Raw genomic sequence first — 17519 nt, 5'->3', positions numbered from 1 at the left:
TACTGCGTAAATATGGTGTGACATGATTAGCTCCTGTTGTTTCTGGTTCAGGGCTGGCTCAAGTCAAGGAAAGGGACAGCTGCTGCTGCTGTCCTGGATTAAGTATAAATGTGGTGGCTCTGGACGCTCCGGCCCCTGCTGCAGTTTAAGTCTGGAGAGTCTCCCTCAAATCCCGAATGGTTTTTACTTCACAATTCTCTCAAAACTGTGACTACTCTTACTGTGTTTCCATCCTCACCTTTTCCCTCCACTCAACTTTCTGTTAATATGCAAAGATTCGGCTGTCTGTAAGCAGCTAGTTTCTGTAGCAGTGCCCTTCTTAAGGAGGGAGTCAAGGACTACAGACCCATTCGATGAACTGGAAATTTACTTTGGAACCTCAGAAACGCACCTTATAAATCAATCACATAATGACGGGCGTCTGAAAGCCTTTATTTCTGTTAAGATATTTTCCCACTTACAAGTACTAAAAATAAGAAATTTGAAATTACAAACAGTAGATCAAACCATTAGAATAAACACATTTAAAACAGAAACATGGACTGAACAAAAAAGTGTGTTTAATGCTTAGAGGTTGTTTTTATTCTGACAAGCGGGCCTCGTTTGAACGCATGTTCTAATTTACTGAAAGTCAGCCGTCTTCCCCATCACTGTGTGGGCCTTTTATGTGAAAACGAGGCAAAATGTTATTTATTTGTGGTACGTATTAATAAAATCTTCCAGGAATCTCAATTTTGGGGTTTAATCAACCTCTGAATCATAGCCCTCAAAATGAATGGTTCACCTCTGTGAGTGAATTAACCACAAGCCAATCAGTGAATCTGTAGTTTCATGAGATGTACGTCAAAAGAAGGCCAATGTTGGAAGCATTATTTGTGGTTTGTTGTCGTTTGGCTTTCTGAAGGTGTGGACTGGTTTCTTATAATGAGTTTATTATGGTTTTCCACTTCTAAAGTTGAAGGGGGAAAAAAAAAATCCCTTTTACTTTGTGCACAGAGAAAGTTTTGCATTTCAAGCCACATGAAGCCAGTTTTTGATGAATTCTTCAGTCATTTAGTTTTTCCAGTCAGTTATTAACTTCTACAATGAAATTTCCAGATGTCGAAGGATATCCCGTCATTCGCTGATTTAGTGTAAATATTTTAACAACAAATGATTAAATTATTAGACAACACTGGAAGGTTTTTCATAACGGTATTTTGAATGTTTGGTGGCTATAAAGTGAAGTTTTCAAACCTTTGAAACCTTTTTTGTTTTGGCGGTGATGCACCATTACCACATCATGGTGGTGGCAGCATAATGCTGAGGGTCTCTTGGAGGAGTGAAGACGCAGGCGGACCCCCACAGCCTTCAGCTTCATCTCAAATAAACAACCAGATATTTGAAACTTCTGCAAAACTGTGCGCGTTGAACAGAAAACCAATTCCCACATCGAAGCTCATTTTGACAGAAAGAAAGCAGGCTAAGGTTAAAAAAAAAAGGTTTACAAATCTAAAAGAAAACACATGTGCACTATGTGTAAGGGCCCACCTTTTTACCATGCGATCATCTACTGTAAATGAACTCTGACTTTTCGTGTTGAAGACACAGACTGCGGTCTATTGATGAAATGCCAGGGCTCCTCGTCCTCGCTCATGCGCTTTATTAAAATGACATGCACAATTTTTCATTTTCACTTGGAAGCTCAAAACTTCAAAACACCGACGCAGAGGCAAGAGTTGGCAGTGACAACCTCCGTGCAACAGGAAACAATGCGTGTTTTTGGAAATCTGCTCTTCATTTTAGAGCCGGCGGCACGCATGGCAGCCAAACCGTTTCCAGGACGCATAACAGTTGGAAGGCTCAGCGGTTCATATCGGTTTTAATCCATCGCTCAGGCTGGCAGGTGACAATCAGCTGATTGACCAGGGCTCGCCGAGAGAAGCTCTGTTAAGCTCACAGCAAAAGTGCATTTTCCAGGAAGCAGTGGCAGTTCTCTCCAACCAGCATTAGCCGCCGTGCTAATCGGTTATTTTGTTTCTCTGCGGCAGGCTTTGTTCTAGCTTGCAGTGTCGGTGTTTCCCTGTCGTGCACCTGCATGTTCCCCCGCCTATGGTTAACAAGTCTAAACGTACAGCTGCGCGTCGCATTGTGTTGTACTATGTCATGTCCAGCTCACTTCAGCTTCAGTCTTCCTCTTTTTTTGCATTTCCCCTGCACATGTGTTTCAATAAATTACTGGTTCTCTCCACCTAATTCCCTTTTTTTTTAAACTATTATCAGACAATCTATTTTTCAAAATTCTAATACTCATACTGCTCTGTAGTCATAAGTTCACTTTCTTGCCATATTTGGTCATACTGCTAACAGTCATTAACTTCAGTGTATTTTGTTGTGAGCTCATTTTGAAGTCAGTGCAAATTAGCACGTATTTGTGAAGTGGAGGGAAAATAAAAATCTGAACCGTATGACATACAAACAATAACTGTTTGTTAGAATGGCCCAGTCAAAGTCCACTCTGGCTGAGCATAAGCTACTCTGACAAGAAGAGGGTGCAAAAAAGTTAGTCTACAGGAGGAAATAAAGAAGTTATGTAGCTGTACCTGCAGTGAAAGAGATTTCTACGCAGCATTGATTCAGAGAGACTGAGTACAGATCTACGCCAATGTGTTGTTGTTCTTTTTTTCCACATCAAAATTAAGCACTTTTGTTTGGTGCTGGTTGATGATATAAAATCCTACCCCAAAATCTGTTTGTTGTTGAAGCATAGCAAAATGTGTAAAGGTTCAAGCACCATGAACACTTTTTTTTAAGAGGTCGGCAAAATCGAAGACTGTTTAAAACTTAAAACCAGAATCGTAGTTAGTTTTTTTTCCAGTTTTGGTATATTTTGGTGGAATATCTGAATACAATTTCAGCAACAGGATGACGTTATTGGTATAAGATTATTTTTTGTTTCTCAGGCATCATTTTAATTACTGTTTTAATTTTTTTTAAAAATTATATATATATATATATATATATATATATATATATATAAAGTTGCTCTACAGAGGATGACAAACTTTTGCACAAAGGAAGAAAAAAAAAAAACCAGTTACTTTTACCCAATCTCCATGGGGATTCAGAGCTGAAACATGAACTGCTGTCAAGGTGCGTCGGAGCCTGCAGTGGGAGTAGTGAAGTATGAAAACTACGGTGTTGGATGAGTTTGTGTGGTCCTGCTTCAGCAGCTCCACACTGTGACAAACTGCTGTCAGGAATCGACGCGACCACAAAGGGCAGGAAGGAAGTAGGTGGGGGTCAAGAGCATGGTTGACCCTGCTGTGGGGTCACATTGGGGCTGATAAGTTACCAGCTTCAACCGGGTAAAGTTTATCTGCACAGCCCCTGATAAAGTGTTTTCTGACAATCATGCTGCAGGTCGGTGTCAAACGGCGCCTCAATCACACTGATAAATGTGTAGGTAAATAAATTTACTGGTGGTTCTCAGGGGAAACCGCCGCCGAAAGTGGTTAGAAATTACTACGCAATCCCAAACTGATGACAGAATAACCCAGAATGATGGCAGAGCGCAGATCCTGCTCACAATGTGGTTTCTTGAAACACAGAAAAGAAAATATGGGTCTATTTGCTGCTGTGCTGACTGTTGGTCAGGTGTGGTGTCTTATGATTAATCAACGGGGACCAAAGGGGTTTGAGGACGGCGGCAAGCTCACAGCAACACACACACACACACACACACACACACACACACACACACACACACACACACTCACAGCTCAGCAGCTTCCCTGGCAGATCGAGCAGTCGTGAAAGAAAGAAAGTAAACACATAAAATAAAGCACTATAAATGTTGCATCTGCATCAAAACAATGAGAAATTATTAGTAGAAAAAAAAATACAATTAAAGATGACTTTTTTTATGCTCACATGCCGGATGACAAGCTGGGCAACATTTGTCAGTCATAAAAATCTGCATGTCTTAGCAGTTGTCTTGCTTTCATTGAAGCTGTTAAAAGACGATGCTGTCAGCTGTATTTTTTTTATTGTTTACATAAAGACGCCAATATTTGTTTGATTTAATTGCCAAAAAGAATTTTGCAATGCAGTGATCAAAGAGGGGATTATTGTGAAATTTACAACACTGACGCAAATCACTCGTAACTGTGCCAGTGATGCACATTACGCCGTCATCCCGGGAGTCGGGTTTTGTACGACTTTGGGCTCAACAAACAGGTTCCCTAAGCAACATCGCCTCAGGTCTCTGCTGCGTCTCTTAACGTTAACCACAAGCAAGGCTGTGTTTTGCTTCGTATGGAAGATGTTTTCTCGCAAAGCGCACAAACGTCACGTTGTTTGAGTGTTTTACCTTCAAACTGACTTAAAATTGCAGAATATACAATTCTGTGACCAATCTTTCCCAAATACATTTAAGCTTCTCTTTAGTGGAAGACGTTTGTATTTGTCATCTTATGAGAAACAACAGAAAAAATAATCGAATGATCTCAGAGAAGTGCTATCGATTGCAAGCAACTAAGCATGTTACATGTTAATAATGATGAAAATGTCTTTCATGGGGATCCATTAGAGCAGGGGTCCCCAAACTTTTTCCTGCAAGGGCCACATAGCTGTTCCTTTCTCTGGTCGGGGGCCGGTCTTAGTTTTTGGAGAAAGAAACCTTAGGAAATTCTTGTTGAGGGGGCGGGGGGGGGGAGGAGCTGCTCTGTCTTCGAAACTGTCGAGCGGGGGGAAGGGGGGGGGCGACGACGACGACACATTCGCGCTTTTAGATAGATTTTTACCCAGAATGCAAATGGAAAAAACCGTGAGTGAAACGGTGACTGGGACTGTCGAGTATATATTCCATTGAGGGAAAGTTAGTTTCACATCTGCTCAAAAGCCCCCTGGTGGTTGAAGAAAAATCCACATATAAACCGGAAAATATAATATATGAAAAAAAACACTGAATGCTGTCTGGTATGAGGAGCCGGGCCGGATCCAGCATTGTTCAGGGGGCCGGACCAAATGACGTGGCGGGCCGGATCCGGCCCGCGGGCCGTAGTTTGGGGACCCCTGCATTAGAGCATGACTGCAGAGAGGCCTGCTCCAGCCTGGGCTTCCCTTAGTTTAGTAAAACAGCGCGAGACTCTGAAGAAGTGAAAGTAAACAACCAAAATGCTGACAAGTTGCATGTATGAGAACACACTAGTTGTTTTTTTTTCTCTTTTTTTAAAAAAAAAAACAAAAACAGTGACTTGGAAAACTGTAAGAGCCTTTAAATCTCAATTTTATTTCATCTGCTTTCTATCACAGACATATGTTAAATGGTTTTCTTTGGTAATTGAGATTTATTTTTGGTTCTGTCTTGGTAAGTGAGCCCCTCACTGTATCAGACGCACCCTCAGTAAAGCAGCCGCTGCATTCAGTCGATTGGGCTCCATCCATATAAAAGGTTTGCTCTTCATATGTTATATAGGACATAACATTTTAAATGCTTAAATCCACCAGTATTCAATGTGTCATGTTCTGTGTAGTCGTCATTGTTATTATTGGCAATGTAACTAAGTCATGTGGAAAAAACAAAACAAAACAAAAAAAAACGGCACACTCTACAACAGCCTGTTTTCTTTTAAGTTTGGGTATTTAACATAATTATTATGTAGAACATTAAATGCAGTTTCTTGAAGGAAAAAAATAGGACACCCCAACATTTATTCCCAGTTGAACTGGTAAAAAAAACACGCACGCACACACACACACACACACACGCAAAAAAAAAAAAATAGCATGTAGGGTTTTATTACATCAGGAGTATTACATTTCTTCTTAGAGCTGATTTTACCATCCTCTCCTGGTTTCTGCCAACCAATGCAAAACTCTTACGTTTGGAAAGTAACCCCTACATGAAATGGGCCCATTTCTATGTTCTACTGTCTATTTAAGGCAATTAACAGCTATTTAATGACATGTAGGGTGATTACACTCACCCACCATGGTTATATTTAAGCTATTTGCTTGTTAGGTTAAAGTTATTACTTGTTCAGTCCATATGGGTCAAAGTATTGCAGCGTAGCTAAGCGGATTACATTGAAACTCAGTGAAACCTGTGCTGCGTGACCAACAAACCGTGGCTTTCTTGTTGCTCAAAGGTCCATCCTTGGTCTCTTTGGCTTAACTTTCCGCACATATAAACGTGAATTCGTCAGGCTTTTTATCTAGGAAGCGGCATTCATGTGCGGCGATGACCCACTGCAATAATATTTAGACTAATCCCTTAGTCCAAAACGACTGCGTTCAACTTGAAGAATGTTATGTCTTTGTTTTGCAGAAAACTAAAAATACCCACTCTCAAACGAAAAGATGTATTAAGCAGGATCTTTCCAAAGCTGTTTATCCCAAGTCACAAACACATGCGGTCGAGAGCCCTCCGAAATCCCCTAAGTACAAAACTCCTGCCCTGTTTGGAGCTCGCAGCTTTAGTTGGGGAAAGTTGGACAATAGACGGTTTTGTCCTGGCCCTGCCAACCGAGTGTGACACAAGAGCTGGACTGCGTGTTTTCATGCATGAATACCTCCGTTTGGAGGGGTTGTTGGAGGCTTGTTGAAGGTAGCTGGGTGCCTGCTACCCCACCCCGCGGTCATCCTCACCATCCCAGAAAGGGTGACTCATCTGCTCTGTTTATTCACAGGATCCCTTCTTGTGTTCCGTTGACACATTTTCCATTCACTCCACGGCCGAGGAGCAACACTCTGCCTCGACTCGGTTTATTTCATGACGCTCTCCCGACCGTGGTGCTGCTCTCTACGTTCGCTTCTAGAAACTAGAGGTGCTCTGCCTTTTACAGGACCGGACATCCTCTTCATTCCTAAAGTCCATTTTGGCTGCGTCCCACTCACTCCACTCACTGTTGATCCAACACAAACTGTTGGCGGACACAGAGGTCTGTCTTCATTTGACAATAAAGTGCCACTAATGCAATCTATCCCTCAATGAGCCTCAGCATAATTTGATGGAAATTAGTTTATCTTCTTTACCATTTCATCACGTTCTTCTTGTTATTCTAATTCTCTTCATAATTGAAATCCTTTCCTAAGGGTACTTGAGATAAAACACCACTCCTCTTCCTCCTCCTCCACGTTTTACTACTCCTCTTCTTTCGTAACCTCCTTCGTTGATATCCTCACCTTATCTTCTCATCTTCTCACCCCCTCTGCTCCTCTTAAAACAACTTCCTTGCTCGCTGTGACTCATCCTTCGCTCCTTGATCCATCAAAATGTCTTACCTGCTTATTTCTTTTCTTTGGCATCTGCTTCTCCTTTCTCAACACCCAATATTTTCTGCAATTTGTTGATCTTCGGAGGAGTGAACACGTGGAATGATTCATACTCTTGCCTGATTATGTTGTGAGCGCCAAAGGAAACAAGATTCGAAACAAGATTGCTTTCCAAAAATATCTTGGTACTTCATGATTTTGTTATGTTACGACATATATTTCTGGAATTAACTTTTTTTTTTCGGATAGACTAACACAACAAGGTAGCGCTTTAGCAAAGCGGTAACTTCTAGTGGTAAGTGATGCAATGGATTTTATTTCAGGGTATAAGAGTAAAGGGGAGTTTTTCAGCTTATTTTTCTTTCTTAAAAAAAATTGTTAAAACAATGTTTCATCATGTTTTCTTTCACTTCTACTACCTTGAGGTGGTCTATCAGATAAAATCCCAATAAAATACTATAAAATTTGTGATTTGGAATGTAATAGAATACGCAGTGCAAGTGAAATTAATACTTTTACAAGGCTGTGTGTCTTCTTTAATGAGTAAAAACAAGCTATTAAAAGGTTCCTTAAAACCAAAGCTGACTCCGACATAATTCTGGTCCAGTTAACATCCTCTATCCCGACCTAGTTTATCAAAAGGACCGACCGTTTATCTGTTTCTGACAGCCGCGTCATTCCTCACTGGTGCAGCGATTCCGGTTGATGTCAGTGTGTGGGTGAAATACGCCTGTGACTACGTAAGCATTTGAGGACTAGTGAGAACCTGTCGGGGCCTTTTCACCGTTTGCCCTGTCAACTTTCCGGATTGTCAAACATGCGAGCTAACCTGCCGTGAGTTATGCCGCACTCTGAAACGCACAGCCACGATTCGTCGAACCAATGAAGCTGTTGGCGCCTAAAGCCGCATGCCGAGTAAAACCTTCAAAATCCGCTGCAGAGAGCCGCACGAGGCCCAGGTATATTTTTGCCGGTGTGTTGTGATACCAGTGAGGAAATGAGGACAGAGTTATTTGAACAAACACAAAGAAATCTAAGTAGCTAAACAGAAACACGTTCTACGCCTCTCAGACATAAACAGACTCGCAGCTGTGATTAAACCGCCCCCACGGCCCGCTCCCTCCCGCCATTCTGACCATTGTTTCCACCTCCGTTTTGGAAGTCGCTGTTTCTTTATCTCGCTCCCAAGAGAAGAAGCCCTGGGGTTGGGATCACACACACCACCTCCTGTTTACCACGCTCGCCTGCATATGTATTCTTCACACTGCAATCCAACAGTTTGTCCAGATTTCACAGTGAAGATCACGAAAACCACGATGATTGAAATGTTACCACAAGTGCTTCAGCTGTCTCTTAAAGTCACCAATCTGTGTATATTTTTTTTTACAAATTGTGGTTTTATAAAGACTCACTCTTAAGTCAGTCAATATCCATGACAATGGAAGGCGTGCATGCACGAGAATAAACAAGTTGTGTCCTTATCAGGCTATGCTAATGCAGCCGTTCACCAGTAAACAGCAGCTTAGAGCTTATTGCACCACCATTATTCGATCTACTTAAATTGCAGTGCAGTTAAATAAACTGTCCAACTTTTAAATAGTGAGACTGACAGCAGCACTCGTTTGTTCTGCTTACCCAAACGTGTCTCCCACTGTGTGTGTGTGTGTGGGTGTGTGCGTGCGTGGGTGTGTGCTGGTTCCCTCTCTTGATGATTTGCATGGTAGCGGAACAGCTTTGCATGACCGACCGTGCTTGGTGTCTTCTAGCTGTTGGCGGCGGGGGCCCCCGGGGACAAACTCGCTCCAAACGGCGGGACATTTGAGTATTCAAATCATACTTTCCTACAGGGAACGCTGGGACAGGGATGTTTGTCAGCCTCTGAGAGAGGATGAGAGATGGAGATAAGTATTTGAAACTAGATTGGTGACTGAGATTGCGATTGGAAAAAGAACATGCGTGGAGATAAAATTCCAGCCTGCACTAATGTTAACTATCAGAAGAAGCTGGACTGCTGACAACAAACTTATTGAAATGAGATCCACACTTTCTTTCGACTTTGTATCTTTTCAGAGCCCATTTTCCCCCTGAGCCCACTGCATTCCTTCTCTGGTTGCGAGCAAAGAAGACCTTATGATACTAATCCTGCGATTAGTGATGGTGAAAACAGTTTTGTGCCATAGTCCAATTGGAAACCCATGAGCAGCATTTACCACAGAGCGTTTGTTTGTTAATAACAGGATGAATCAAAATATAGCAAAGTGAGCATATGGCTCTTTCAAGGGTGGAGAAACAAACCTTTCATACGTGCAGAGTTAGGACTGGTAAATCAATGACTACCTTTGAAATTAATGACTTAGAAGCAGTTGTGATATTCTTGGTTCTTTGACTTGTTGAACTGAAGGTAAATGTAATTTTTAGTCATGATAATAACGAGTCATAGTAATTCCTAACAAGGTAGATGCCAAGGTTTGCTGAAATAAAATGGCATGCATGACCCCTCAGAAAACATTGAGACACCTTAAGTAAGTGCAGGGCTTGAAACTATTTGCTTTAATGATCTGGCATGTTTGAAATGTGTGCTGGAAGGCGGGCGGGCCTGTGAGAGGCAGCGGACAATGGGGTCAGTGTGAAGGTTGACAGGATGGGCTTGGTTGGTCAGGGGCACACGTGAAAAGTGTGTGTGTGTGTGTGTGTGTGCAGCTCCGACACATGAGACGTGTGTTCATAACATGACTAAATTATGGTTATGAGGGGAAATGGGAAAACCACAGTGTTACCATACAAAAAGCTCCATAACTGGTTTAGAAAAACATCTAAATATTCACTGCATTTAATATCTACATGTATTTCCAGTTAATTGTGTGTAGATGATGCATGGGAAACATTGTTCATTGTTTTGGGCACTCTGACTTGAACGTCATAAATGCCAATTTCTCTCTTTATGGTGAACCGCAGGAGGACATTGTGAATGTGAATTGTGAACATTTAGATTGTTAAGGGGGGGAATCAGTTTGTTACATCAACAAAATAATGTAGAAGGACTACAATTCAGTTTTGCACACTACCCACAAGGAGATGGGCATGATGTTTGCAAACTGCAGCTGCGTAGCTTGATGAAGGCGTCACTGAAGGTTTTGGGAGGAGAGTTTGGGGATTCAGATTGATCAAAAATGCTGTGATCAGGATTCTAAATGTTGGCTGGGTTTCTCCGAGACGTTGACTTTCAGGTCCGAACCAATATGGCGGATGAGACGGTGAGACAAACACGACCAGATTAACCCGTTTGAAATGTAAGAAGATGGGCTGAAGTTAATAGAGCAACACCCTGAACTGGTAAAATTCAGAAAATAGTTTTCCGTTTTGTTTATGCTGAGATATAAAGTTTGCTGGTGACAGATCAAGCTATGCAGAGATTTATCTGTAGTTATGCAAAAGCAATTCCAGTGGCAGAGGAAGTAGGATGATAAAGTGAGGCTTGAGTGACTGTAGGGTTTTACTGTCACGCTATCTAAATCTATTTCTAGATTTAGATGCCTCTAAAAATGTATTTCTCTTTAATTGTCATCATGTAAACGGATGGGAGCCATACAGTTGTATCCGAAATAAAGCAGTCCTTTATCAAGCATCTTTGGAATTTTAATTGGCGTAAACAATATTTGTGGACAGCTGAAAAGCTTTACTCTGACTTTTGTCTGCTTTCAACAGCTAAGCGTACCACGGCCGGCTCATCTACATAAATGTGATCAAAACATTTGTCGTATGACCAGAACCGAGTGTTTTTAGCTTTCGGCACTTCCCCCCCTTTGTACTTGCTAGAAAGAAACCATGAAATGCACGGGGCGAGGAAAGTGGACGAACAATAGAGCATTTGGAAAGGAGAGGGGGGGATAGACATAAAAAAAAAAGAGGAGCAGATGACTCAGGGTGAAGTAATGTGGCCCTTTGTGGCCCTCAGCATGCAGCTTTGTGTTTGTATGCTCCTGGCATTCGAGGCAGTGGAGAATGTGCAAACACCACTCGCGCTCGCCCCGCCGGGTTTGTGCGTGTGCTTTCTCGTCGCCTCGGTCTTGTCGCACCACGAAGTTAGAAGGCAGATCCATACTTATAGGGACAGCCGACGACGCGTTCAGGGAACGTCGTAATAGCCGAGAACGCATCTCAGCATGTGAAATGTCAGGTGCAGTGATGTATGGAGTTTTTTGGTAATTAAAAACATTTGTGCAATCAAACAATTATTTTCACAAGACCGCCTGTGTTTCACATTGAAAAGCACAGTGTTCAAATTATGATTTCATATGTTACAAATATACATATATGTAAAACAAAACAAAGTAACTGCTCTCTAAATCTAATAACTGGTTTGGCCACTAACTGCCTTTAATCGTTTTGCAATAGCTGTTACGTTTTTTTTTGTTTTTTTTTCACCTTACAGGAGGAACTCTGGCAAACTGTTTAAATAATTATTTTAATGTATTCACATTGGAGGTTTTTAAATGTGAACGCTCTGTTTATGATCAGATCAAAGCATATTGATACCTGGACTTTGACTAGGCCATTAAAAACAAAAACTTATTTTTGAGCCGTTCAGAGATTGACCTTTTGTTCTGGATCGTGTTGCTGTATAACCTCGGTTTAAAGACCACAAACTGCTGGATGGAGATTCTCCTGTAGGATTATCTTCTACATGCCAGAGTTTATATTTACAAACTAAAACCACCTTGGTTTACTGGTGCTATGATTTAGTCTTTTTTTGTTGGCCAGATGTGCCAAGATGAAGCAAACGGTTTTATTATTCTACTGAGTTTGCAGAAAAATTATTTATCTCCGGTCCTGTGACGTTGTCTCATAACAAACGTGAGATGGGTCGTCATTGTGTTTGTGGTCAGCTGTGATTTTGGGTTTGGACCTCTTCCATGGACGCAAGTCTGGCTCAGACTCCTGTCCACTCATGGACGCTGACCTTCAAGTGGCTTTAGAAACGGCACAGCGACCTTTTCCAGATGGAATATTGTTCTTCTCATCTGTTTTTGAATTTCTTTAGATCGCTGGGTGTTGTCTTTGGAGATCTTTATTTTTGTCAGAGAGGTTCTCTTTAAGTGATTTATTGATGTTGGTAAATGTGCTGAGTTGTATTTTTTCGATTTGGCGTTAGACAGCTTTTCTCTCTTAATGAATACAATCTTTCTGTTCCTGTTTTGTATTTTTGTATTCACGTTTTTCTTTTACGTCTGATATTAAAGATGCGTTTCATTTAAATATGACAAAAAGGCAAAAACAATTTTTGAAGGCACCTTAAACCTGGTGTAGTTTTCTATGCAATATAAATATATGCACATGGACATGCTCACATTAACGTTTAACATTTTTCTTACTGATCCTAATAATGTGTTATTTTTACCTTAGATTTGAAGTATTTCCATAAGTAGAGGAGACGCAGATAATTCACCAGCAGAGCACAACAGAGCAGCCTGAAGCATGAAGATTATAGGATTAGAAAATCTGTCGCGATATAAAATTCAGCTCACAATCATCATCAACGTAAGGATCCTTCAAGTCTGGATCAGAATTCTGCGGGTGCAACGTAGAGATCAATTTTAAGGCAAACGTTTTCGACAGAGTACCACCTGACATGCGACTGAGACGTTTGAGGGTTTTACAAGAACCAAGAAGCGAATCAAAGTTGCTACTCGATTTTAAACAACTCGACTCGAGACGTAACGATAAAAAATAAATAAATAAAAAAAAAACGCAGCTAAATGATGCAGGAACAAGCAGGGGAAAACGGTTAAGTACCAATTTTTCTTTTGTCATTTTGTTTCCACTCATCTTTTTCTCCTCTCTCTCCTCGTCACCGAGACACGTTTTCTTCCCTTACACGCTTTGTTTTCCGTGTTCCCTCCCATGAATCAGTTGTTTGTTCATTGCAAACAAGGTGGACCGAGTCCAATGTTCCTATCGGTTTACCTGCCCAGAACCAGGACAAGGAAAAAGGTAGCAGGGGGGACGAAGGCGGGGGCTGATGGGGAGCGGAGCTGTTTCCAACAAAGGCCTCCTCAGAGCATGAACAGCCCCTCTCTCATGCCTGCTTACGGCTCTCATGTTACCACCTCATCCTCCTTGATGCACGGGGCAGAATGAGATGCATTGTACTTGCTCCCCTGCTCGATACTAAGCTTCCTCCACACACACACACACACACACACACACACACACACACACACACACACACACGCCTAGCTCTACACCGCTCTTTGTGACAGACGTTAGCATGGTTTTCCATGTACTAGTTGTTTCTGTTTTTGTCTGTTGCCTCTGATTGCTCCTCTTTTAAAACACATATTTGGAATAAACGCTCCATTTTCACAATGTCACGTCTTTTTTTTATGTGTGTGTTTTTATATTTTTGGTTTTATAATTATTTTCAAAACATGTCATTGATTTTTGTTTTATGTGGTGCACTTCAAAATGTATTTATTTTTTAGCATCATGGCCTTTGTTCACAATAAAAATACTTTTTATTTAAACGTTAGGGCCAATTTAGAGCAGAGACTATGAGGCAAGCTCTCTCACCCAACATTAGTGTCTGACCTCACAAATGCTAGTCAAATTAAAGAGTCCCATAAACTCCTTCCTAAGCCTTTTTCCAGAAGAACTGAAGCTGTTAATTAAATTTATTTATAGAGTTCCAATTCATAACAAACATTATCTCAATCCACTGTGACTGTAGAGAAAAAGATGGCACTTTGGGTTCTGTTTATGTCGTCTCCATGGATCACTGACTCTCCACAATAACCTGTTCGCTCAGCTTCTGCTTCTTCTTCTTCCACGGTGCGACCTGCTGCCTTTGTCTCTTTTTCCATTATGAGGCCCACTGCCATTAGTTTGAGTTCTAGTTTGCATGAGCTCTGCTTGGTTTTATGGATAATTAATTTAATCGCGATCGATTGGATACAGATTGTTCATTATATTAACTTCATTCTTCATTTTTATCTTTCTTTTTGGTCAGTCTATGTAGAAAGGGTAACCAAGACTTCATAAATTGCCTTAACCTGTTGGTCTCAGGTTGTCATTCACAATGACAGGGGTGTCAAACTCCAGTCCTCAAGGGCCGCTGTCCTGCAGTGTTTAGATGTGCCACAGGTAAAAAACAGTGGAATGAAATGGCTTAATTACCTCCTCCCTGTGTAGATCGGTTCTCCTGAACCTTGCTAATGACCTAATTATTCTTTTCAGGTGTGGTGCAGCAGAGGCACATCTAAAAGTTGCAGGACAGCGGCCCTTGAGGACTGGAGTTTGACACCCCTGTCACTAGAGGACCCAAATTTGGGTCCTCTAGTGACAGACAGGTTAATTATTGCAATATAAACTTTAACTGGAAAACCCCAGTTCAACCTGTTTACTGTCTGATGACGGCAGGATGCAGTTGCTTGTCTGTGAAGTACAAACACACTTTTCACGTCAATTTAGACGAGGCGGTGAACACCTAGATGTCGCAATGTCTATATTCTGGAGTTTTCGTACCTAAATATGGTCTAAAAGAGCCAGAATTAGTGCAACCTCCATCTGAAGCAACAGCCGTAACGGAGAAAATAACATGTGAAGGCAGCAGAAGAGGCCTACAGGAAGAACTCGCTTCACACACGATTGTAGCGTTTAAATCTGGAACGGACAGAAAACATCAAAACAAAGTTTTCACACCCATTTTTAAAAAGCTTTAACATTATCGTTTTAGCTGTGTAAAACCTTTATGAGTGTGTTGGACTGCATTCTAGCATGATTTCTGTAGGAAACATTAGCGGCTCTGCACTTGTTTTGGTGTGTGTTCATGTGTGTGTTCCCTCTCACTCCTGTTCAGCAGGTTTAAACGATTAACTCTGCTGGTAGAAACTAACAGGCCAGGAATGTAAACCCGACTGCGCCGGTGCCCTCCTGGATGACGCACGCCTTGCTTCGTCGGTGAACACTTGACCCGGCGCCAAACCTTTATCAGCACTTTAACGCATCGCGATCGTTATTGCGCGACCCTCGCACGTTCTGTTCTGATGCTTTCAAACCGTGTCTGTGCGTGAAGAGTAAAACCAGCCACCACTCATCAGGACTTTTAGTTGAGTTTGGTCAGGTTTCTATGAATTTGTGAGACGTGAGCTTGGTGCCACTCATCGTACTCACGCGTACATAAAATCATGAGTCGTGGGAACCCACATGTTACCTCCAGAGAAATATGCAAAGCAGCAGTTTTTGTTGTTTGGAAAATTTTCAGCAGTGTCTAAGAGAGCCTCAGGTCTTAATTAGCATCCTTTGCTGTGTTTCACATTTCCACCATTCAGGCCTGACTAATATTACACAGGATTAAATAACTTTTTTTTTTTATTTCTTGAGAGGGGTGAGTATGCTTTATTGGGTAAAGCCGCTCAAACGTTCAGAAGAGAAGCAGAGAAATACTTCCTCTTAACGCACCTTCAGAGTTTGGTAGCGTTGCAGCTATAGGACAGGCGCTTCGTTTGAAGCCTGGACAATGAACAAAACCTTTTCTGTCTTGGAACTTTGTTTGGAACTCCGCTTTTTATCATCGCTTTGGATTTCTGAGATTTTTATAATGCTTGTTTTATCCTTCCTTTGGTTTCTGGGAATCTAAACAAGGCTTATTTTAGAAAACAACAACAGGTGTTTTCCAAACTCGCAACTTCATCCGACGCATCATTTAAGGACGATAACGACGCTGCTCTCTTGTAGATCTATATTTCTCAACGCTGCTTAAAGAGGAACAAACCTAGCAGAGATTTTCAGCCTCTTTGTAGTTGAATTTTCCGACATTTTTAATTCCCGCTATATATTATTTGTTGCTTCTTCTGTAACGGCATCATAGAAAAAGATTTGCACAGGATCTTCACTTATAAAACTGCCTTTGATAGTATTTTACTTGGTGTATAGTCATTGGAAAACGACCGTTTGTCTCATTGTACTACAATAACAGCAGAAAGACCAGCAGAGTTTCTAACCCAGCTAAATCAAATGGGGAAAAAAAAATGTTGCTGATGCATAGGATCTCAATGCTCGATGGTTTAAGCTGAGGTGACACATGCTCTTCTTCTGCTCTTTATCGTGTGCCGCTCTTAGCTGCCATCTGAACTGTTTAGTTTTTCATGTCTGCTGCTGGAATGTGGCTCTGCGATCTCACATTTCTGCTTGCCATGACTCAGCATTTCATTCCCACTTTGAAACTTCAAATCGTCTACAAAATCCTGCCATAAGCCGACTCAGAGACTCCAAGAAATACAAATTACCTGCATATTTGGCTTTGCGGTTACAGTTTGTGTGACTAAATGAGTCTTTTTTTTCTGAGTATTTATTATCATGCTACAGAAAACTTTCCCCAGAGGTGAAGTTGCTCATATTTTGGACATGCACTGATTGAGTGCTACCACATGTGTCCATTCATCATTGAAGCTTACCTAAGTGTCGCTGTGTGATACTGAAGCACAAAATGATGAATTCCTCTTCCGGTCCACATGTTGTCACGCCACGACTCTCGAGCTTTTTTGTATTTCACTGGGATTTTATGTGACAGACCAACACCAAGTAGCTCGTAGCATTGAAAAAGGAAAGGAACACATGTGAACAAGCACAAATCTCAAATGTTTCATGTGATTTTTGCACTCGACTCATCGAGTCGGTGCTTTTTAGACACGCAGATATGATATAACTCAGCGTCTCCAGAGATGTCCGCTTAAAGCGTGTGTGAGCAAACTTTGGTGTTTGATGTGTTCCCCTCCTCTACTCCCCGTTATCCTGAGCTCTACTTTAACACTTATTTGATCCACCGCCTCAAAGGAAATCGCACTCTCCTACTGTAAACACACTTTCAGTCACTTTCCAGAATCTTCCATGTTCTCAGATGTGTCTTGTTTACGAAGAAGGCGGGGAGAGCATCAGTGCCAAAAAGAGAAAAGTTCTTGCATTTCATCTATGATTCTCCCATTAAATAAAAATGTCATGATATGCTAAATTATTTTCATTGCCTGTTGGGTAAAACAAGATGTTGAAGATCATCTCACGTTGCTGATGATTTAAGTGTGACATCACTGGGGGTTACCGTGTTTAGTCAGGGATTTTTTTTGACACGTCTTCGTTTCGTCTCTCTTTGTCTTTAAGCCCTGGGGCTTGCTGATGCTGTTCATGTCGCTTTCTAAATTGCTATGCGATGGAGCCATTCCTCATCTTTACTTGTAACTATTTCCCAAGGCACCAACTGATCTTCTTAG

At 41.4% G+C, this 17519-nt stretch overlaps 1 protein-coding gene across 1 annotated transcript in view; it reads left to right on the top strand.

Moving 5' to 3' along the window:
- The window catches only part of prkd2 (protein kinase D2), a 44001-nt gene that overhangs the window by 1934 nt on the left and 24548 nt on the right, over positions 1 to 17519 (top strand). The window lies entirely within an intron of this gene.

The sequence above is a fragment of the Poecilia mexicana genome, unplaced genomic scaffold (genome assembly GCF_051168715.1).
Source record: "Poecilia mexicana isolate PSO_F unplaced genomic scaffold, ASM5116871v1 scaffold_13, whole genome shotgun sequence".
NCBI classification, from domain to species: Eukaryota; Metazoa; Chordata; class Actinopteri; order Cyprinodontiformes; family Poeciliidae; genus Poecilia; species Poecilia mexicana.
The sequence above is the reverse complement of the archived record's forward strand: the minus strand, read 5'-3'. Positions and strand labels throughout refer to the sequence as shown.